Genomic DNA, 23691 nt, shown 5'->3' with positions numbered 1-23691 from the left:
CCCTGGTTCTGGAAAAGCTGAGAATAATATAGGAACCGAGGGCTAGGGAAACTGCAGGAGCTGGGCACTGGGGAAGTCAAAGATGCTGTAGGAGCCTGGCAATCTGGCATCCCAGAGCCAGGAAGCAGAACCTTTTTCATTCTACAGTGTCTCTCCATCAACCTCTATTGAGGGAGTTTAGCATCATGCCAGCTGGCAAAGGAAAAAAAAAAAATATATATATATATATATATATAACATATATAATAAATATTTATATATAAATAATATATAAATATATAAGTAACATATATAAATAATTATATATATAAGTGGTTTTTTTGAGGAAGATTGGCCCTGAGCTAACATCTGTTCCTATTTTTGCTTGAGGAAGATTGTTGCTGAGCTAACTTCTGTGCCAATCTTCCTCTGTTTTATGTGGGATGCTGCCACAGGGCAGCTTGACGAGCGGTGCTGGGTCAGCATCTGGGATCCGAACCTGCAAACCCCGGGCTGCCAAAGCGGAGAGCACTAACTTAACCACTATGCCACCGGGCTGGCCCCCAAAATACTTTTTTAAATGAGACCAGATCCATTTTTACAGAGCACACAAAAAGTAAATTTAGAGCTAACAGACAATCAATCAATAATCAGCACAATCTAACTCTTTGACTAGTCAGCATCCATATGCACCCTCTACATAAATTTGAACTCCTGTACAACAGCAATATCAAAAAACACTTTATCTTTGTACTAATGAGATATGGCTATCTTTTTTACAAATGAAGAAGTTCTCACAAATGAGAGGTTCCCCCGAATGAGGAGATTCACAGACCCAGGAATCATTGTATCCATTAATAGATATGCTAATTACTTCTTAATTCAGTCGCAGTTGGATGAAATACTCTACTAGTAAAGGCCAAATTATAAATTAACTTCCAACAACTTACATATAAACTGAAAATGGACAAAGGAAAGAAAAGAAAAGAGCATATACAAATAAACACATACACATAATAAGCAAGTAGAAATATACAAAGCCACTACAGTCTTCATTTTTGTAATTGGTCATAGCTGATTTCTATGACTTCCTTCTTCCACAGCCCATTCTGTATTTCTGCCATCCTCAGCCGGAACCTCAGCTTCTCTAGGTTCCTTACCTGGTGGGGTGATCTGTTTTGATGACCTCCTATTCACTCCACTGGTAAGGGAGGGCTCACCCCCCAACAGTACAAGATGGCCAAACACATGACACCCAACACTGACCAGCTGAAATAAACAGAAGTTTATTAATCAAACATACTCATAGCCCCAGAGAAGGACACGGAATGCCATGCAGGGCCCAATGACGTTGCACTCAGAAATAAGGGGAATGAGTGATAGCTGTGGGAAGCAGGTTTTATAGTAGCCAGGGGGCGGGGTGACCCCTGGTTCCCATGGGAGGACGTCATTGGCTTGTTTAAATAATTTCACGGACTGGCAGAGAGGTAAAACTTGCTAGTTTGAGGACTGGGTGGTGTAGCTGGTCTGGCTGATAGGGGAACAAACTAGGTGGGGAGCCTTTTCCACTGGTGGGGAGTCATATCTGGCAAAAGCAAGGAACTCACAGTTAGGCCTTTGGGCCCTGTGGGGCCCAAGTATGTCATGGCAACAGCACATGACGTTTTAGGCCTTACAACACATGATCTGAACTTTCATTCCCAAAAGGTCTGAGTCTCAATCATGCTGCCCTTTTGAGTTGCTGTAGTTTTCCATTAACCATTACTATTGGGCATGGAAGTACCAAGAAATGCTCCCAGAGAATTCCCTGGATCCATACATAGTCTTCTTGCCTCCAGAAGCAACCCAACTTCATTTTGGGACTTGGAATCCACGACTCCAGCAGTAGATTATTCCCTTCCCTTTTGTTTTTTGCCTATTGGCTCAGTGGTATAAGGGACCTAAAACGTTCAGGTGGTAATCTTATCTTCCAATTCAGCGGCTCCATTATTGTGTCCCCAGTGGATGCATTCTCCCTGGGGACAAAGACCTTCAAATCAGCAGGGCTCAAAATTTCCAGGACAGTAGGAAAAAATTCTGCAGGAGAGTTATTGCGTATAACAGTGAGAGGAGCCGCTCCCACTTCCACTCCTTGATTCCCAGACCCGTGTGTTCTAGGGGAGACAGCACCATATGATGGTCTCTGAGTCAAAGCATATACTGAATCCCATAAATACAGAACTCCATCTTTTCAGGTTGTTGACTCCCAACTAGCACCATAAGTGAGTCTTCAGTAAGCCATTCCACCTTTCAATTGAGCTAGCTGCTACTCGATGATAGGATATCTGGTTAACCAGTTAATTCCATGGACATGAGCCCATTACTGCACCTCCATTCTTGTGAAATGGCTTCCCTGACCAGACACAATGCTGTAAAGAATGCCATAACAGTGAGTAAGGCATTCTGTGAGTCCATACCTAACAGTGCTGGCACAAGCATTAAGGGCAGGAAAGGCAAATCCTTTTCCAGATATGTGTCTATTCCCATGAGAACGAATCTCAGCCCCTGCGTGTTGGAAGTGGTCTAACGTAACCAATCTGCCATCGAGCGGTTGGTGCTTCCCCACAGGGAAAGTGCCTCATCAGGTCTCTACTGTTGGCAGATTAGGCACTTGGCAATGCTGTTAACCAGGTGAGCCTTGGTAAGAGGAAGTCCACATTGTTGAGCCCACGCATAACCTCCATTCATGCCACCATGACCACCTTGTTCAGAGGCCCATTAACAAATGGATGGCTGAAGAAAGAGGCTGAATAACATCCACAGAACACATCGCTTTGTTTACTTGATTATTAAGAATCTCCTCTGCAGTGGATGCTCTTGTGGGCATTTATATGGAACATACATACTTGAAAGCCTGTGCTCATCAGAGAGGTCAATGCATATATCTCTTCCTCAGAATTCCCTGTCACCAATTTTCCAATATTATTTCTTCCAAGTCCCTGACCAAACTAGTAACTGTCCATGAATCCATGCAGATCCATACTTCTGGCCATTTCTCATACCAGACTAATGAGAAAAGCCAAATATATTGCTCAAAATCATGCCCACTGAAAGGACTGGTCTTCACCACTGTCCTCAGAGTCACCTCTGAGTAAAGTCATAATGCTGCAGCTATCAACTTTCAGGTGGTACAGCATACCATGCAGACCCATCTGTGAACCAGGCTCAAGTTTTTCCTTCCTCAGTCAACCACTTGTAAGGAACATTCCAGCTGACCACAGGCATGGACTGAGGGAGAGTAGTCAATGCCATAGGAGATGGCATCATATGAGTCTGAGCCACCTGTTTGTGCAACTTACTTGCACCTTTTGGACCTGCTGAAGCTCAGTCTCTTATGTATCATTTTTATTGATGATAGATTGCTGTTGCTAATACCCAAACTTATGGCTAGATGGGTCATACAACACACAGCTTATGAAGGGAAGCTCAAGATGAATGGTTCCCTAATGTCCCAAAGTCAGAGTTTCAATCTCTACCAAGGCCCAGTAGCAAGACAAAAGCAGTTCCTCAAAAGGAGCATGATTATCTACAGAAGAGAACATACATTTTCTCCAAAATTCTAGACGGCTGCTTTATGATTCTCTTCTTGGTGCTTACCAGAGCCTCTGTACAGCATCCCTATTTGCTACAGACACTTCAAGCACTTCTGGATCTGCTGGATCATAAAGGCCAAGTGGTGGAGTGACTTCTACCTCAGCCTGAACTTACAGAGCCTTCTCTTGTTCTGATCACCTCTTGAAACTTGCAGCCTTAAGAGTGACTCTGTAGATAGGCTAAAGTAGCATGCTCAGATGTCAAATATGTTGCCTCCAAACTCCAGGAGGCCTGCCAAGCTTTGTGCCTCTTTGTTCAGTGGGCACTTTGGAGCAGATATGTCAACGTCCTGCTGACCTCTGAACTCAAGAAATTTCACTGAAGTCATGGTGCCTGAATCTCATGGGGTTTATCTTTCACCGTCTCATTATGTTTTACTAAGGTACATAGAGCCTTTCCTACTTCTCAGACCCAGATGACATAATGTCACCAATGCAATGCACCAGTGTGATCTTTTGTGGAATGTCAAGATGATCAAGGTCTTGTTACGGAACCTGAAGTGAGTTCGCTCACCCATTGCACAGCAAGCCAATCTCTGACACCGGATGTGGTGGAAGAAACTAGGAATTTTATTTTTGCACAGCGCTGAGCAAGGAGAGAGGGCAGCTAATGCTCAAATCCCAAACTCCCCGAAAAGCTAAAAGGAAGGGTTTTTATTTGGGGCTTTAGGTAGGGGAGGGGGAGCATATGGCCTTGCTGGTCGGAGCTTTCCCACCAGCCTGTCTTTGGCCTTGAGCCACTTGCAGAGAGGAGGGAGCTCACGACCTTGCTGGTCAGCAGCTTTCCTACCAGCCATTATCTCCTCGTAGGGAGGAGATGGTCCAGGTGCTTGTCCTCGACAGTGTCTGTCTCCATGAGGATAGCGGATTCTGGAGCCAGGAAGCCAGAGAGTAAGCAGGGAATGAGTGTATATGCTGGGTTTAATGTGGGGAAACTGATATCAGGGTTGGTATCAGTCTCTGCAGACAATTTTGTGTCAAAGAACAGGAGAGTCAACATAGCCCACAGGTAACACCATGAAGGTATACAGGTGAAACAAAATTGCTTCTGGTAGTTCTTCCAAACTGGTATAGAGAAAAAGGGATTAGCCAGGTCAGTAGCTGTGTCCCAAATGCCTGGGAATATGTTGATTTTTTTCTAGTAAAAGTCCTGCATGAGGGACAGTAGCTGCAACTGGAGCCACCATCTGGTTAAGTTTGCAATAGTCCAGCCAAACTGGTGAATTAAATGAAGATGATCTTCTTTCAAGTCTTTCATTGTAGCATGACTTTCTAAAATTCCTGCAAGGATGCAGTGTTGCTTGTGTTTACAGCACGTGCATGCCACATAACGACGTTTCGGTCAATAACATACCATGTATATGACAGTGGTCCCATAAGATTAGCACCTTATAGCCTAGGTGTGTACTAGGCTATAGCATCTAGGTTTGTGTAAGTACATTCTATGATGTTCGCACAACAACAAAATCGCCTAATGACATATTTCTCAGAATGTGTCCCCATGGTTAAGCCATGCATGACAGTATTATCCTTGAAGGGAAAGGAAGTTCCAGGGACTTCCATTTAGCCCCTCCTACAATAATGGCCCTCACTCCATGCAGGCTGGGGGGGTGGGAGTAAAGGCTCAACCCTATTGTCCAAATTGGGCAGCTCTTTAGGGCCATCCCACCCCGGTTCCGCAGCTCCCCATGGGGTGATAGACTTTCTGCGTGCAGATCTCTCACAGTCTGCTTCCTGTAGAGCTTGAGCTGCGATCAGTCCTTCTGATATTTTCAGAGAAAGAAAAAGGTTAGAGCGTTCAGCTCAATATTTTATTGTGCTATGGCTATTAATGAAAAAGTCATTACAATACAATACAATAATACTTATTCACATTTGGTGTGGCAAGATAGTCGAAATTTTTATTCTATTTTGGTATATCGATATGGTGTGTACAATATTTCAAATCAGCTGATAAAGTAGAAACTCTCCCTCTCAGTGATAAGACTATATCTCATCAAATCTACACTGCCATAGAATATCAAGAAGAGATTATTTTTAGACCATTAAGTCTGGTGTAGATTTGGTGTCTATTTCCCTACAGCACCAATACTTTAAACTGCACAATACTTTTCATTTATGTTACATATCAGGCAAGATAATTTTATGGAGGTTTAGTTGTATTTAAATTTAACTTTATATTTACAGGATTGAATACACTAACAGGATTAGAAAATCCTGTTATTAGAAAATCACTGTTAATCAGTATACATTAAACTGGAAAAGTTGTAAATGAGTTACAAATGCTGGAGCTACAAATATGACCAGAAAACGTAGTGGCACTATTAAATTCTTGGAAGAAGTGTAGGAACAATTCTTTATATAACAAAGCTTTGGCACCCAGAGAGATTCTTCTGAATCTCATTAGATACATTTGAAAATGCAGCAAGAATTATTAAAAGGAAGCTCATCAAAGAGCTGAATTTTTTAAATAATACATTTTGTTCAAAGATTGGACCTATCATAGTGAAATTTGTCGATTGTCATGAAGGACAATACTAAGTAGCTTAACTGAACTCAGTAATAAGATACACATTTTTCTACTTGAAAAGTAACTGCATTTGGCAAGTATTTTCAAAGCTATTATTTGACAAACAAAATTGGCATGTTTAACTGTTATTCTTGGCATTCTTAACGGATTACATTGAAAGCACAGGGGAAAATTATATGTTTCAACATGTGAAACATATTCAAAGACTCCAAAGGAAGGGCCAGTCCGGCGGCACAGCGGTTAAGTTTGCACGTTCTGCTTTGGCAGCCCAGGGTTCACCAGTTCGGATACCTGGTGCAGACATGGCACCACCTGTCAAGCCATGCTGTGGTAGGCGTCCCACATATAAAAAGTAGAGGAAGAGGGACACAGATGTTAGCTCAGGGCCAGTCTTCCTCAGCAAAAAAGAGGAGAGTTGGCAGATGTTAGCTCAGGGCTAATCTTCCTAAAAAAAAAACACAAAGACTCCAAAGGAAATTGTTATGACAAGCAAAACTTAAAAGTAATCACCAACATATTGCAATATATGGAAAAGAACAATGTTAAGATGGTTTGAATGAAATAAAGTAGCAAATATTGTTTCAAATCCTGTTTGTTACATCTTATTTCTCTGTTTCAAACGTTAATCATTACTTTTCAGAAGAGAGTTTTAAACATTAAAGAAAAATGTTTAGATAGAAGATTCTTTTGTTTTTCAAAGCCTTTATTCAATAATTGTGTTAAACTTGCAACCAAAAGAAGAAGGGAATATTATAGCTAGTTTAGTTTGTATTGAAGAATGATTCATTGGTATTGAAGAATGATTGAAAGGCATAAAGTGTCATCATTGTGAGTAATATTAAAGAATAATAGCCATAGATACATGATCTGAGGGTGGAGTTTTTAGACTCTTGACATGAAAAGGTCACTTATCTGACATCTGTGTGGGCCCAGTCGATGGGTTGGTGTCTCTTCCTCTTCTTGTTAGGATACCAGTCCTACTAGATTAGGGCCCTACACTTATGACCTCGTTTAACCTTAGTTACCTCCCTAAAGGCCCTGTCTCCAAATCAGTCACATTGGATAGAAGGGTTTCAACATGAGTTTGAGGAAGACACAATCCAGCCCATAACATTCTGCCTTCTGGCCCCCCAAAATTCATGTCCTTTTCACACACAAAATACATTCGCCCCATCCCATCAGCTCCAAGAATCTTAATCCATTCCAGCATCAACTCTATAACCTAAAATCCAAAGTCTTGTCTAAATATCATCTAAATCAGATATGGGTGAGACTGAGTTACCATTTATCCTGAGGCAAAATTCCTCTCTATCTGAGAATTTGTGAGACCAGACAAGCTCTGTGCTTCCAAAATACCACGGTGGGTCAGGCATAGGACGACCATTCCCATTCCAAAAGGGAGAAATCAGAACGAAGGAAGGAATGAGGGGTCCCAAGAAAGGCCAAAACCTAGCAAAGCAAGTTTCATCAAATCTTAAGGCTAAAGAACAATCCTCTTGAGCTGGATGATCTGCCTGCTAGGCCCAGCAGTTCAGCCCCCACAGCCCCAGGCTGCAGCCCCACCCCTTCAGCTCTGTGCAGGCCCCACTCCTGAGGTACAATTAGTCTGTGACAAAATTTCTACCAGCATTTTGCTCACGATGATAGATTTATTCTCTGAGATGATAGAAGCATTCTCTACAGCTCTTCTCTTTTCCACTTGAGCCTTAAACCAGAATCACCCTTAACGTCTATATTTCTACCAATGGTCCCTTCAAGGCAAACTAGGCTGTTTCTAGCATGCACCTCAAAACTCTCCTGGCCACTGTGCATCACCCAGTTCCAAGGCTGTGTCCACATTTTTAGGTATTTGTTACATCAGCGCTCTGTTCTTGGTACCAAAGTCTGCATTAGTGTGCTCAGGCTGCTGTAACAAAATACCGTAGACTGAGGGGCTTAAACAAGAGAAATTTATTTTCTCACAGTTCTGGAAGCTGAGTCCAAGATTAAGGTGCTGGCTGGGTTGTTTTTGCTGAGACCGGTCTTCCGGACTTGTAGACAGCAAATCTAACAAGAATGCATCACTGAGGGTAGCCTGGGTGATCTAGTGGTTAAGTTGGGCGTGCTCCACCTTGGCAGCCCGGGTTCAGTTCCCAGGCGCAGACCTACACTGCTGGTCAGTGGCCATTGTGTGGTGGCAGCACACATACGAAATAGAGGAAGATTTGTGGCAGATGTTAGCTCAGGCTGAATCTTCCTCAAGCAAAAAGAGGAGGATTGGCCATGGATGTCAGCTCAGGGCAAATATTCCTCAGAAAAAAAAATCATCACTGAGTACTTCTAATTCTTATCTCTATCAGAAAACAATTGGGTATGGGGGCCAGCCTGGTGGCGCAGTGGTTAAGTGCACACATTCTGTTTCTCGGCGGCCAGGGCTTCACTGGTTCCGATCCCGGTGTGGACAGGGCAACGCTTGGCACTCCATGCTGTGGTAGGCGTCCCACATATAAAGTGGAGGAGGATGGGCACGGATGTTAACTCAGGGCCAGTCTTCCTCAGCAAAAAGAGGAGGATTGGCGGCAGTTAGCTCAGGGCTAATCTTCCTCAAAAAAAAAAAAAAGAGAGAGAGATTGTGTAAATCTATGACCAACATAAAAAAATCCAATTGTATAAATCCTCTCTTTGACAAGTAAAAATGAGTGAGACAGCACCTCAGTGATTTTGTTTTAGTAATAAAAATCTCTTTTCAACAACAAAAAAAAATTAAAGGATGAATCACATAATATCTAGGGCAACCTTTAAAATGAGAAAAATAATTTATAAATAGCTAAGAGCAGGAAATGGAATAATCAATACTGTTTGTGAATACAAAATAAGACAAGAAACGAGAGTAGAAGGAAAAGAGGACAGGTGAAAAAAAAACTGTAAGGAGATAAATTTAAAACCTATTATATAATGACCATGTTAAATATAAATAGCCAAATTAAAAGACAAAAAATAGGCAATGAGATTTTAAAAACAAAATTTATAAATACTGCTTAAACAAAAACTACTTAAATAGTCCATTTAACCTAACAAACTTACTGGCTAAATGAATTCTGGAAAGTCCATATACTGGAATACTATGTACCTAGAAAATAAATATGAAGAGTGATGAAGGGGCCGGCCCGGTGGTGCAGCAGTTAAGTTTACACGTTCGGCTTCTCGGCGGCCCGGGGTTCACCGGTTCGGATCCGGGTGCGGACATGGCACCGCTTGGCAAGCCATGCTGTGGTAGGCGTCCCACGTATAAAGTAGAGGAAGATGGGCACGGATGTTAGCTCAGGGCCAGTCTTCCTCAGCAAAAAGAGGAGGACTGGCAGTAGTTAGCTCAGGGCTAATCTTCCTTAAAAGATAAAAAATAAAAAATAAAGAGTGGTGAAGCTATTTATGTACTGATATAAAAAATTCCAACAAGTTTACAATAATACTTAGCGTTTGGTAAGCCCGCAGTCAATGTTAGCTGTTATTATCCCACCAGAACATAAGCTACATGAATGTATGGAGCTTGTCTGTTTTGTTCACTGCTGATCCCCAGTGTCTAGAACAGTGCCTGGCATACAGTAGGTACTCAGGAAATATATTTTAAATTTTAATCATGGAAAATGTCAAACACACACAAAAGTAGAGCAAATAGGATAATGAACCCCCACCTCATTTCAATCACCCAGCCTCAGTAAACTTGCTTCGTCTACACTCTCACTCTCTTTTCCCCCCCTCAATGAATTATTTTTTAGATAAAATTGGTGTATGACATTATATAAGTTTCAGGTACACAATATTATAATTTGATATTTGCATACACTTCAAAGTGATCACCACCATAAGTCTGGTTACCATTCATCACCATACACTTGATCCCCCTCACCCGTTTTGCCCACTCCCCACCCCCTTCCCCTCTGGTAAGCACCAATCTGTTCTCTGTATCCATGAGTTTGTTTTTGTTTTGTTTGTTTTGTTTTCTAGATTCCACATATAAGTGAGATCACACTGTATTTGTCTTTCTCTGTGTGACTTATTTCACTAGGATAGTATCCTCAAGGTCCATCCATGTTGTCACAAATAGGAATATTTCCCTTTTTATGGCTGCATAGTATTCCATTATATGTATATATACCACATCTTCTTTATCTGTTCATCGATTGATGGACACTTAGGTTGTTTCCATATCTTGGCTATTGTAAACAATGCTGCAATGAACATAGGGGTGCAGATATCTTTCCAAATTAGTGTTTTCACATTCTTTGAATAAATACCCAGAGATAGAATATCTGGACCATATAGTAGTTTTATTTTTAATTTCTTGAGGAACTTCCATATTGTTTTCCATAGTGGCTGCATCAATTTATATTCCCACAAACAGTGTACCAGGGTTTCCTTTTCTCTACATCCTCTCCAATACTTGTTATTTCTTGTTTTGGGGTTTTTTAAATAACAGGCATTCTAACAGGTGTGAGGTGATATCTTATGGTTTTGATTTGCATTTCCCTGATAAAGAATGATGTTGAACATCTTTTCCTGTGCCCGTTGGCCATCTATATGTCTTCTTTGGAAAAATATCTATTCAGACACTTGGCCCATTTTTTTAACCAGGTTTTTTGCTCAATGGATTTTAAATCAAAGAAAGACATTGTGTCATTTCAACCATAAATACTTCAAATTGCATTTTAAGAGAGAACACCATATCACACCTAAACAATTAACATTAATTTCTTAATACAGTAAAATATCCAGTCAGTGTTCACATTTCCCCATTGGGTCACACATATTTTTATATTTTTTGTTTATTCAAAACATATACATACTGTTTGTTCAAATCAGGATTAACAAACATTTTTGAATGAATTTGCTGATTTCAGGAACAAAGCATCCTTTTATGACTGGGGAAGGTGAGTATATTTTTGGGGTTTTGTTGATGCTGTTGTATTTGGGGTCTTGTTTTCTGTTTTTGTACATGCACAAAATTTCTCTGGAGGGATACAGAAGAAACAGATAACATAGAATGGTTCCCCTGGAGAGGAACTCAGAAGGTCCCAAGGGAGAAGAAGACTTTTCTCCCTGTTCACCCTTATGAATTTTAAACCACGTGAATTTATGATTTATTCAGCAACTGGGTGAATAAAAGTTAAAAGTTTTAAAAAGGAAGTCCTAAAACATCATAAACAGGACTAGAGTGTGGGAAGGTCCAAGTGGGAGGGGCCATTGTTCCGAGCCTGCCGCAAGGTGGCAGCAGAGTGACATCAAAACTTGGTTCTGGTCCCTGGAAGGATGCCTGATGTCAGCCTCCCTCCCCACCTACGACAGGAAAATCCTGGTGGGTGCCTGTCGCCTCTACCCTAAGCTGCGTGACTGGGTGGGCTAAACCATCCCCAGATTCCTGACCCACAGGCACTGTGTGAGATTAATAATAAATAATGTTTATTTTTCTTTTAAGCTGCTATAGTTTAGGGTAATTTGTTACATGGCAGTAGATAACTAATACACTAGGTATCATACCATTCCACCAAAAAATACTTGAGTATGTATTTCTAAAATATATTCTTTTTTAAAAAACACAACCACAATAGCAATATCACATATAAAAATGTTTAATTATTTAATATAATCAAATATCCAAGAAGTCTAGTTAATAACACATGCTGAAGTATTTGGGGAAGAATACTGATATCTGCAAGTTACTTTGAAATGGATCATAAATGATGTGGATTGATGGATCAATAGAGACAGAAATGGCTAGTTATGTGATAAAGCAAATGCAGCAAAATGTTTATTACAGAATCTAGGTAGTGGGTGTATGAGTGTTCATCATAAGACTCCTTCACCGTTTCTGTATCTTTGAAACTTTTCAAGATGAAATATTGAGGGAAAAGTCAACCTTGTTCAAATTTTCAATTGTCTCAAAAATGTCATCATTTTTCTTTGCCATTTGTTCATGTCAAGATTCAAACCAGGTCCCCATACTGGATTGGTTGCTATATAAGTTCTGTGTCCTTTAAAGCACAGTATTTTGGTGCCTTTTTGCTACAGCGGTGAGTCTTCATGCCCCTAAGACAGGGCAGCGTGGCTTCCATGCCCAGCTGGCTCTTTATCCTGAGTGTGAGCCCTTCTGTCCTGCAAGTTGACAAACCATTCCTAATGGAGACCTGAGCGATGGCAGCAGTGGCTTCTTGATTCCGCCTTTGCGACCCGAGGTCAGGGTTACAGGAGTGTGTCCTCAACGTCAGCCCTGCAGGAGCAGCTTCAGAGCAGCAGCTCTCCTAGTTTTCAGACATTCTGAGAGTCGCTCCTGGAGGACTAGCCTAGAAGTGAGACGTGTGTCCCGTGCACTGACACAGGCCCACGCTCAGGAGGGCCGCCGGCTTGGGTTTAACGCTCTGCAGTTGCCTTCCTGAAATTCTTAATACTGTTCTCTTCGGGTGTGTGTTCAGTAAGAGAACTCTGGTGGGACAATGAAGCATGCACAGGGGCTTGGAGCCTGACTCACCGGCGTTCTCTCCTCCCACACTCTCCACCACCCTGAGACAGAGTCTTGGCTGCTTGTCCTTCTGCCTCCAGGGGGCCAAGGCACCGGCATAGGGAAGAACCAGGTCCAACACACATTCCCCCACGGTCTCTGAGGGCAGGATAGGTGGCAGCTCCCCACTCCGCAGTTGGCATGCCATAGCACATTCGGCATGTGACCCCACAGGGGCGAGCGTCACGCTCACCTTTGATCTGGGTCCCTAGGTCTTCCTGGCAGGGAAGTTGCATTACCCACGGGGAAGCAAGCCTGTGGGAAGTAGAGATGCCTGGTTCGACTTCACCTCCGGCCAGGGCACAAGTTGGTCCAGTGGCTGGTGGGGAGAGGAGGGGAGCCCAGTAGCCAAAGGGCTGCATGTGTGGGCCCCAGGTGACTGTGTTTGTACTCACCCCAGGAGTATCTCTTGCTCTAGAGAGCACAGCGTTAAATAGCAAATTAAAAACACCCATGGCAGGTTGAGAGCAATCATGGAAGAAAGAAAAAAGCTTCACAATTTAGTACTGTTAATGGCACTTTCTCCTGCTGTTTGAACAAGGGGTCCCACATTTTCATTTTGCACAGGGCCCCATAAATGAGGCAGCAGTCCTGCCGAGAGGGCACTGTGCAGCCTCTCCAGCCTCTCTGGGATCCAATCCCTGTATCAATTTCTATGTTCTTCCCTGAACATGGATGCTACAGATGTAGATAACAGGCGACAGCTGGGTGAGCAGGTCTATGTGCGGCCACTCCCTGGGGATGCCCAGAAATATCCAGAGACGGCTAGAAGCTGGGAGAAGCACTGAGGTCCTACTTTATTAAGTGGGTGGGAGTGACCAAGTGAGAGCACATTTGGATTACATTATATTTTCTTCAACAACGAAGTCCACACGTGTGCCAGGTGCTGGGGATGCAAAGGAGTCTGAAGTCGACAGACAGATAAACAGAGCAGGTGCACCGTTTCCGGGGTGAAGACCGGAGCGCAGAGGTGGGGGTGAGATCCGAGGAAGCAAGGCAGTTGCTGGGCAGCGGAGTCATTTTGTACCCACGTTTAACTTATAGAGTCAACCGTGAAACCGGCAGAGTTAGCCGTTGATGATTAAGTAGCTAGGAACTAAAGGTTTTTTTTCCTTTTTGCAATTACTGATTACGGCTTTTAGCTGTTTAACTCACCCACTGTTATCTGTGCTGCTTAGGTAATACGCTGACTCCCACTCGGCTCCTACAGAGAACATCTCCCTGGAGCCTGGGTCACCACGGTAATCGGTGTGTGAGCTGCTTTTCAGGAATTAGAACTCCTTGTCCGCTTCAGGCTGGTTGAGACCACCAACTCATCAACTGGGCATGCGCAGATGTCAGATAAGCCACGACGTCAAGAGGTTAAAAACTCCACCCTCAGATCATGCTGAGGCCGCCATTTTGTGAACATGCGTCCTGTGAAGAGGCATGGAGTCTGACTACGCTTGCGCAGACCATCAATTCCCTCACCCCTCCTCACCTCCAATCACCTCTCCACACTTCAGACCACCTTGCCTCATCCCATAAATATCCCTGAATCCCTGTTTTCGGGGAAGCGAATTTGAGGCTCATGCTCTCGCTTCCTCGCGCGGCTGCCTTGTGAGTAAACTCCCTGCTGCCATCTCGTTGTCCTGATGTTTGGCTTTCCGGTTGGCAGGCGAAAACGAACCCGGCACGGTAACAACTGTATGGATTCACAATAAACCGAAAGAGATTGTGAAAAATATTTAAACAAGGAAAATTACCCTGCCCTCCATTCCACTCAATAATTAAGCGGCATATGCCCCCAAGTGAGTATGAGATGGAGTGAAATCCATTACTCCCTGGGTTCCCATGTCTCACCTTGGATAAGTGTGAGTTGAGTGTATTTTCATACAACCCGGCCCCTAAACCCAAACCTAACATTGACGTTTAGCCAAAGCCACAGCAATCTGTTTCAACACCGGAGGACAAAGGATTGTACTCGACACAATGAAAGACGGCATCTTACTTTCCAATATGGTGTCATCTAAAGGTATTTTCAAAGAAAGTTTTAACTGTACACTATTTTCGCCTCAGGAACTGACTCTGGAGCTTAACCCCAGGAGGAGACCCCACTGTCCTGAAGGAGCCAATCAGTCCTCGCTCGGCCACACCCACTCCCACTGTTCCTGCTGCCCTGCAGTCCTGACATCCTCTTGGCCACTCAGGCATAGGCTGCCAGAGACCAAGGACATGGCCTAGCACAGAAAGATGGGCTGAACCAATCAGGTTCTCTTTCTCTCTCTTAGCATTTTGAACAAAAACTATCGAGAAGGTTGGTAAGTAATCTGTGATCATCTAAAATTTAAAGATCATGCCATAAGGGTCACTAAAGACATAATTGCAAGCCAGTGTTGTAGAGGAGAAGAAATTATGAATAAGCAGAATTTATTGGTTTCAGGATAGAAAGAAGCAGACAGTGTGGAATGTGGCTGAATCACATTGTTGGGTTTTTATTAGTCATCTTTTTTAATTGTGAATGTGCATGTGAGGTATAATGGATCAGAGACGGGTTTCTTATTAAGTACCTCGAAGTAGATAATAAGTGCATCAGTTCCCCTTTGCCTGAGTCCTTACTCTTAGGACAATGTGATGAGAGCCAGGTCAATTGTCCTGTGTGTTTAGCTGGACACCCCATAGGCAAGGTAGGAAGAAAGGCCATTTTTCTCCGCTTATAAAGGAGAAGGAGGCAGCTGTCCCCCTCCCTCCCGAATATAAGTATACTTATATCTCCTTACTCCAGCCCTTTGATGTATCAATAAAATCTCTTCAGGAGCCAAATGGCCTGAGGCTTCTTAGCTTTTATGACCTAGAGATGCCTCCAAGGTCTGGGACTTCATTGCTTTTAACAGGTAGATATTGTTCCAGACTTCCTGGCACCTTGGGGCTTAATCCAGGGACCTTGTCCAGGCTGTAACCATGGCCCTCTTGTTGAGATAAGAGAAGTTTTATTACCCTCTTGTGTCAGAGCAATCAACCAGATAATGCTACAGATCTATGCAGGGAGACCAGAAAAGAGACTAGTACATGAGCCAGGAGGGAGAAGACATGGCGGCCTGGATGGGGGAGAAGGTGCTGGGGGGGCGGAGGGGTCGATGGAACTGAGAGATCCAGGATTCCCTCTCGGGAATTAGGAATGGGGAGTAGGGAACAATGCTGAAGTTGGAAGCAGTTGCCACGCCAAGCTCTGTTGCACGAGTGGCAAATTCAAATGCCTACAAGAACCAGGCAAGGAATATGATTAAGTGAAATAGGTGTCAGACATTAGGGGTTGATGGGGACTTTGGTGAAGTGAAATGCATGTCCTTATGTCAATTAGCTTTTGCTGTATAACAAACTGCCCAAAACTTAATGGCTTCAAATAATCAGTATCTCTTGTTCCTTATGATTCTGTGGGTTGGCTGGGCAGTTCTGATCTGACTCGGCTGGGTGGTCTAGGATGCCCTCACTCAAGTCTAGTGGTCTCAGCTGGAGCAATGGGGAGTGCTCAGCCCAATGCCTCTCGTCACCCAGCAGGCTAACCTGTTAGTGTGAAAACGGCTAATGTGCTATTGCTCTTGGCCAAAGCAAGTCATGTGGCCAAGCTCAGACTGAAGGAGCGGCAAATTGGAATGAGCTGAAGAATCATATTGCAAAGAGGCACAGGGGCCAGCTTTCCAATGTGCCACCCCTCATTTAAAAGGGCGGTTGCTCTGAAGCCTCAGCTGATTGTTGCCCTGTAGGAATGCAGGTCCAGGGTTTATTATTTTTATATAGCTATTTGATATGTGGCCAACAGGCTGCTAGAAAGGTTGGTTCTAATTTACACTCCTCCCAGCCATGTAGAATAACACTCATTTCCGTACCTTCAAATAGCCAGGCAGTTAAATTAACGATGTAGTCTAGTTAATAAACTATTTAGCGGAAGTATACTTATATCTGCAATTTACTTTACAATGTGTAAAAAATAATATCCTGGAGAATGACTGTGGGCTATTGTAAACTTAATTGGGTGGTTCCTCCAATTGAAGCTGCTGTCCCAGATGTAATATCTTTGCTGGAACAAATCAACAGGCTCTGGTACTTGAGATGCAGCTATTGACCTGGTCAATGCCTTTCTCTCCACACCAGTTTTCAAGGACTATCATAAGAAGTTTGCTTTTAACTGCCAGCCCCAGCAGTATACCTTTACAGTGGTGCCTTGAGGCCACGTGAATTCGCCTGCTCTTTGCCGTAATGCTGCACCAAGATCTTGATCATCTTGGGGCCAGCCCGGTGGCATAGTGGTTAAGTTTGTGCACTCTGCTTCGGTGACCCAGGGTTTGCAGGTTCAGATCCTGGGCACGGACCTAGCACCGCTTGTCAAGCCACGCTGTGGCAGCATCCACATAAAGTAGAGGAAGGCTGGCACAGATGTTGGCTCAGCAACAATCTTCCTCACAATAAAAAAAAAAAATCTTGATCATCTTGACATTCCACCAACCATCAGATTGGTCCACTATAAGAATGACATTATGCTGATTGCTCCTGAAAGTAGCAAGTACTTTAAATGCTTTCGTAAGGCATATATGAACGAGAGGATGGGAGAAAAACCATCAGAATTCAAGGACCCCCCCCTCCCCCAGCTTCAGTGAAGCCTTGGGGGTTCAGTGGTCTGGAGCATGTAAAGCCAACCTTTTTAAGGTGAAAGACAAATTACTGCGACCCACACCACCTCCCACAAAGAAAGAAGCACCACGCTTGGTGGGGGTTTTTGGATTTTGGAGGCAACATATACCCTATTTGAGTGTGCTACTTTGACCCATCTTCAGAGTCACCCACAGGGCTACCCTCTTTGAGTGAGGATCAGAACAATAAGAGGCTATGCAGTAAGCTCAGGCTGTAGCACAAGCTGTCCTACCTAGGTCAGACTCCTACACTAACTCCTGTTGCATTGCCGCCTCTCTGAATCCAAGCCTGTTGTCCTCCAGTGTGTTCCTTATGACCAACCAACTGAGGAAGAGCAAACTTGAGCCTGGTTTACAGACTGCACAATATGCTGGTCCCACCCAAAAGTGGACAGCGACAGCTTTACAGCCTCGCTCAGGGGTGAACCTGAAGGACAGTGGTCAAAACTTCAAGCAGTACATTTAGTTTTCCACTCTGTGTGAAGTGAGAGGTGGCCATGGATCTATACAAATTTATGGGCAGTAACTAATGGTTTGGGTGGATGGTGAAGGACTTGGAAGGAACAAGGTTGAAAGATTAGTGGCAAGGAAGTTTGGGGAGTAAGCATGTGGATGGACTTCTCAGAATATGCATAGACTGTGAAGATATTTGTGTCCCATGTGAATTCCCCCCAAAGGGCATCCACTGGTTCTTAATAATCAAGTAGACAAAATGACATTTCTGGGGATGTCATTCAGCCTCTTGCCCCAGCTACCCCAGTACTTGCTCAGTGGGTCCCCAAACAAAGTGACCATGGTGGCAGGGATGGAAGCAATGCATCGGCTCAACAATGTGGACGTTCCCTTTACCAAGGCTGACCTGGCTACTGTTAAAGAAAAAATTATTCTGGGATACAGAGCCAAGGAGCAGGGGGGATGTTCGGTGGATGGAAAATTACTAAGAGGGTAGGGTAATTCTTTGCTAAACTGACCTAAAAGGAGTCTTCCTGAAGGCAGGCCAGCGTGATCTCAGATATTACCTGGAGGATTGTGGGAGGATGAGAAATTTGGTCAGATGTTGAGGATGACTAGATATCGAGGGTGGGACATTCTGGCTGAACTGACTTAGCAGATTCTCACTGAAACTAGACTCTATCAGGACATAGACAGAAGTCCAAGGTCAGGCCTGGTCAAGCAGAAGGCTCAGAGGAGCCTGACTAAAGTTTGGTCAAGAAGAGAATTTTTGTCACTACCACTGTTGAGTGCCTAATCTGCCAGCAGTAGAGACCAATGTTGAGTCCCAAATGGGACCATTTCCTGGAGAATCAGCCTGCTACGTGGTGGCAAGTCAGTACCATTGGACCTCTTCCATCATGAAGGGGACAAAGATTTGTCCTCACTGGAATCAGATATTCCGGATACGGACTTGCTTCCCTGCCTCTAATGCTTTGTTATCATCACTATCTATGGACTCAAAGAATGCTGGCCCGTGATCAAGGTATTCCACACGGCATTGTGTCAGATCAACAAACTCATTTCAAAGTGAAGGAAGTGTAGCAATAGGCTCACACCCATGGAATAAACTGGTCTTACCATATAGCCCATCGCCCAGAAGCAACGGGCCTAAGTGAAAGGCAGAATGCCTTCCTAATCACTCAGTTACAGCGCCAACTGGGAAACGACCCCCGGAAAGGATGGGATTCTGTCTTACAGGATGCGCTCTATGCTTTGAACCAGAGACCACCGTATGGTACTGTTTCCCCCAGAGCCAGAATTTACAGGTCTGGGAATAAAGGAGGAAGAGTGGGAATGGCTCCCTCACTATTATACCCAATAACTCACTTGAAGAATGCTTGCTTCTCTCCTCGACAACTTTGAGGTTGGAGGCTGTAGAGATCTTAGTCCCCATGGGGAGGAATGCTTCCACTGAGGGGGACAACGGATCCCCTGAGTTGAGAGATAAGACTCCCATCCGGACATTTTAGGACCTTATTCCACTGAACCAACAAGCAAAAAGGGGGGCTGGCTAATCTATTGGCTGAAGCAACTGATCCAAATTACCCAGGAGAAATTGGGTTACTTCTACACGACGAAGGCAAGGAAGACTTTGGAACCCAGAGGACTCTCTGGGTACTTCCATGCCCAATAGTAAAGGTTAGTGTAAAACTACAATTGAAAAAAAGCAGGATGCTTGAGGGCTCGAATCCTTTGGGAATGAAGGTTTGGGTCAACTCTACCAGGTAAAGAACCCAGAGCAGTTGAGGTTGTGGCTGAGGCCACTGGAACTATGGAAGGGGTAATTAAAGAAGGAAGGAGCAGTTGGCGCCAGCCCGGTGGCGCATCGGTTAAGTATGCACGTTCTGCTTCAGCGGCCCGGGGTTCGCCAGTTCGGATCCTGGGTGCAGCCATGGCACTGCTTGGCAAAAGCCATGCTGTAGTAGGCATCCCACATATAAAGTAGAGGAAGATGGGCATGGATGTCGGCTCAGGGCCAGCCTTCTTCAGCAAAAAAGAGGAGGATTGGCCATAGATGTTAGCTCAGGACTAATCTTCCTCAACAAACAAAAAGAAATAAAATAAAAGACAAAGTATTAAAAAAAAAAAAAGGAAGCAGCAGACATCACTTATGACCTCCTGACCAATTACAGAAAGGGGGACTTATTTCCTCTACTTGTTACATGCAGGTGTTTCTATGTATAAACTAACCATTCTCTTCTTTCTCCTCTTTTTTTTTTTCAATTTTACACATGAGTTATTATCAGAGGCTAACTTTACAATGCAGTCTGTAGGTACAGAATAGTCAGTGAGACTGTGACTGAATCTGAGGAGTCATTAATACAGCCTGTGGTGGGGTGTGACTGCTGGGACCGTGGGTCTTCTCTGGGGCACAGTAAAACTTCTTCACGGGTAAGAAGGATAGGGAAACATACAGAGTTGTTTCATTGTTGTTAGGGAGTTCAAGCGTGTGTAGACGGGTGCGTATGAAAGCTGAGTAGCCAAAGAGGTAGACGGTGTCAGCTATCTGCTACCTCTCAGCTCTGAACGCACCCTTCAATACATGCTCTGTGATAAACCACAGAATTCCCAAGCTTTTCTCCTCTAAAGACAGCACACTGTCAAGCTTTCTCAGTAGAGGGTACTGGAGGGACACTGCAGGATGCAGAGGCTTCCGGCAATTTCCAGCGCAGGCAGGGGCACAGTCCGGGTTGGTCGGTGGCATGGGTGTGAGGACTTCCCACAGAACCTGCCCCAACCTCAGCCTGGCAATCATCTTCCCACAGCTGCCTACCCAGACTCCCTCAGAAGCCCCCTCACATCCTGCATGCAGCCACCTGCTGAATTCCCTTGGCAAGCCCTCTGTGGCCTGCCCCTAGCCTCCTGTGGTCCAGAGGGTCATACACCACGCAGTCATTCCTCCTGCAGATGCTGCCCCACCCCCATGACCCTCGTGCCCTGCAGGCCTCTGTCCCTGCCAGCACCGGACTCCCACCGCAGACCCACTCCCCTGGCTGCCGATTGCTGCTCCCCTGCCTGCTCTCCAGGAGCTTGCCTATCCGTCCAGCAACTCCAGGCCACATCCAGCCTGGCTAAACCAGCGAACTTCACTGCTACCCAGTGACCAAACTGTTACAAAACCAAAGTGGGTCCGCCTCTTGGTGAGCTGAAAATCAGAGCCTCCACCAGAAGGACTTGTCACACAAAGTAAAGTTTATTTGCTGTAAATAACGAGCCCACCCATGGCTTTGGGAAATAATTTCCCTGTGGGCTCGTTTCCCTGAGCACGGGACAGCGGGGGCATTTATTTCGGATGGGGAATGACTATTCAAAAGGGAGAGGTGGGCATTCCTTTGCAGAGGCTCAGTCAGAAAACGTGCTTCCACGTACATGACGTGTTATGGTAATAAGGTTTACTCTTAGGCACTTTTCGGCCCATCTGCGCACGGTGTTGCTCTTGCCCTGGGGTTTGGACACGTTCAGGGTGGTTGGTAATTGCATCTCTTAACATAACAAAAAAGAAAAAACAATTTGGAAAAACAGCTAAATGCTTCCAAAACTTCTCTTGAGTTTCTCTGGGCAATTTGTCAGTGACAAAACCACATCTTCTCCAACAAGGTCTAAACTCCCGCACATTTCTCCTTCCTTGGGTACCTTCTTTCAACGTAAGGTACCATATAGAGTTACTCCTTTATCACAGTTAATCATTCTTTATATTGAACTTCCCTGTTTAACCTAGTGAGGGATTTCTATTTCCTGATTGGTCCCAGACTGCCACAGCGGGTGTACCATTCTGCGTTTTCACCAGCAATGTATGAGAGTTACAATTGTCCCACATCCTCACCAGCATTTGGTATGGTCAGTCTTTTTAATTTTGGCCATCCATTAGGCATGTAGTGATGTTTCATTGTGGTTTTAATTTGCATTTCTCTGATGACAATTGCTAGTATGGTATTGATCATCTTAAAATGTGGGTAAGCATTGTCTCAACTTGGGAAATTTTTGAATTGATTAATAAAATTTAAGTATAGAAATATTAAGTAAAATTAAGTAAAGAAATACTTCAGATGGTCAAAACCATGGTATTAACTTTTTTTGTATTGGGGAATCTGAATATTTAATATTTTAAATATTCATAATATCTAAGATAAATTGGCCTGTTCAAATAACAGGTCAATCTTGTAATTTTGATTTAAAATGTGGAATTCAGTTAATGACTAAGACTTACTTTTAGCTGAAATATTACTGTTTATGTACACTATTGGAACAATTAATCAAATATAAGTTTTGCCACATTTATAAATTTGTAATTTTAGATATGTGAAATGTGAAACAAAATGAAGTCATTTATGTCTAAGGGCATTAAAATGGAGGGCTGGCCAGGTGGTGTAGTGGTTAAGTTTGAGCACTTTGCTTAGCAGCCTGGGGTTCACCGGTTTGGATCCTGGGTGTGGACCTAGCACCGGTCATCAAGCCATGCTGTGGCAGGGCCCCACATAAAATATAGAGGAAGGTTGGCACAGATGTTAGCTACAGTCTTCCTCACCCCCCCAAAAAAAAGGGGGGAGCCAGGAAGCCATTAAGAAAATGGGTCTCATGCATGTCCTCATCCAGGAGAACATGACCTTTTGAACTGAGTAATGCTGCAAGAATCCTGCAGCTTCTCACAGTGACAGACGTTTGCCTTCCTCTAGCAGCCAGAGCAAGCAGTTATGTTTAGCCAAAATTAGCTTTCTGAGCTAACCCCAATGAACATTCTCCGTAATGCAAGCCTCTCTTCTTTGTCTATAAAAGCCCCTGACTTTTGCTCCCTAGTGGGACACTATTTGGGTTGCTACCTGGATCTGGGCTCCCCAGTTGCAATTCTTTGATCCGAAATGCCTCTCTGCCTGTCATTTTGGCTCCTTATTTTCAGGTTAACAGATTCATAAAACTTATGTCAAGTACTGAGGAAAGATGTCTCTGTTAACTTAGCCTACTGTGGCTCTTAAACGGAAAAATCTAACATGAAATTTACAAGCATAGTTTGAAACTATTAAGGGAATTTAATTGTTATAAGAGCCCCTTTTAAAGGAGATTGTTAAAACCTTTTAGGGGCTGCCCCGTGGCCAAGTGGTTAAGTTTGCGTGCTCTGCTTCTGTGGCCCAGGGTTTCGCCAGGACCTGGTTTGGGTCCTGGGTGCAGCCCTAGCACCACTCATCAAGCCATGCTGAGCCGGGGTCCCACACGGTAGAAGTGGAAGGACCTACAACTAGAATACACAACTATGTACTGGGGGGCTCTGGGGAGAAGAAGAAAAGAAAAAAAAACTGTTCTAAAACCTTTAAGACTAGGGTCATCACCAGTGGCTAAAACCATCAGGGCAACTGTGCTCAACCCTGGCTGCACATTAGAATCAGACAGAATTTGGGGCCGTCCCCATGACTGAGTCTTCATGGAAGGAAGGCCCCACGCTATAGTCTTCAAACTTGGCTTATAATAAACTCACCCCAATTTTGATTTATAGATTAATTAGGGCTTATTTGCATCGACAATATAAAAATATTTGATATATGAATCTTACCGCTAGAAAATAGTAAAAATAACGGCTCTTATTTGTTTCTGTGCAATAGTTATTGGCACGGTTATGCAATAACTGTACAGCAGTTATATGCAATAACCGTGCATAGTTATTACCTCAGTTATGTTCTCAGATGAGCTCATTAAATGCTCTCAGCAAACCTTTGAGGAAGATCCTCACTTACCCCCAGGTTACAGATACGGGAACTAAGGCTCAGAGGTGCAATCAGTCGATGTAGATAGAACAAGGAGTTCGAACCCCCGTTTGTCTGAGCTCTCTCGCGTTCTCCAATACCCACGCGGGTAGGGACAGGTACG

General features: G+C 43.9%; 1 long non-coding RNA gene across 2 annotated transcripts; it reads right to left on the bottom strand.

Annotated features, from left to right (window-relative positions):
- Positions 1-5402: 5402 nt before the first annotated feature.
- On the bottom strand, positions 5403-23682 carry LOC123281139 (uncharacterized). 2 transcript variants are annotated; one of them, XR_011498564.1, is made up of 3 exons: positions 23559-23682; positions 9251-9505; positions 5403-8719 (listed from the first exon to the last, which is right to left on the bottom strand). It is a non-coding gene; the product is annotated as an uncharacterized lncRNA (long non-coding RNA). The 2 variants fall into 2 exon arrangements; XR_011498563.1 differs by having other exon boundaries at positions 5413-8723; positions 9205-9505.
- Between the last annotated feature and the right edge of the window lie 9 nt (positions 23683-23691).

This window comes from Equus asinus, chromosome 26 (genome assembly GCF_041296235.1).
Source record: "Equus asinus isolate D_3611 breed Donkey chromosome 26, EquAss-T2T_v2, whole genome shotgun sequence".
NCBI classification, from domain to species: domain Eukaryota; kingdom Metazoa; phylum Chordata; class Mammalia; order Perissodactyla; family Equidae; genus Equus; species Equus asinus.
Note: the sequence above shows the minus strand (reverse complement) of the source record. Positions and strands in the feature narration are given on the sequence as shown.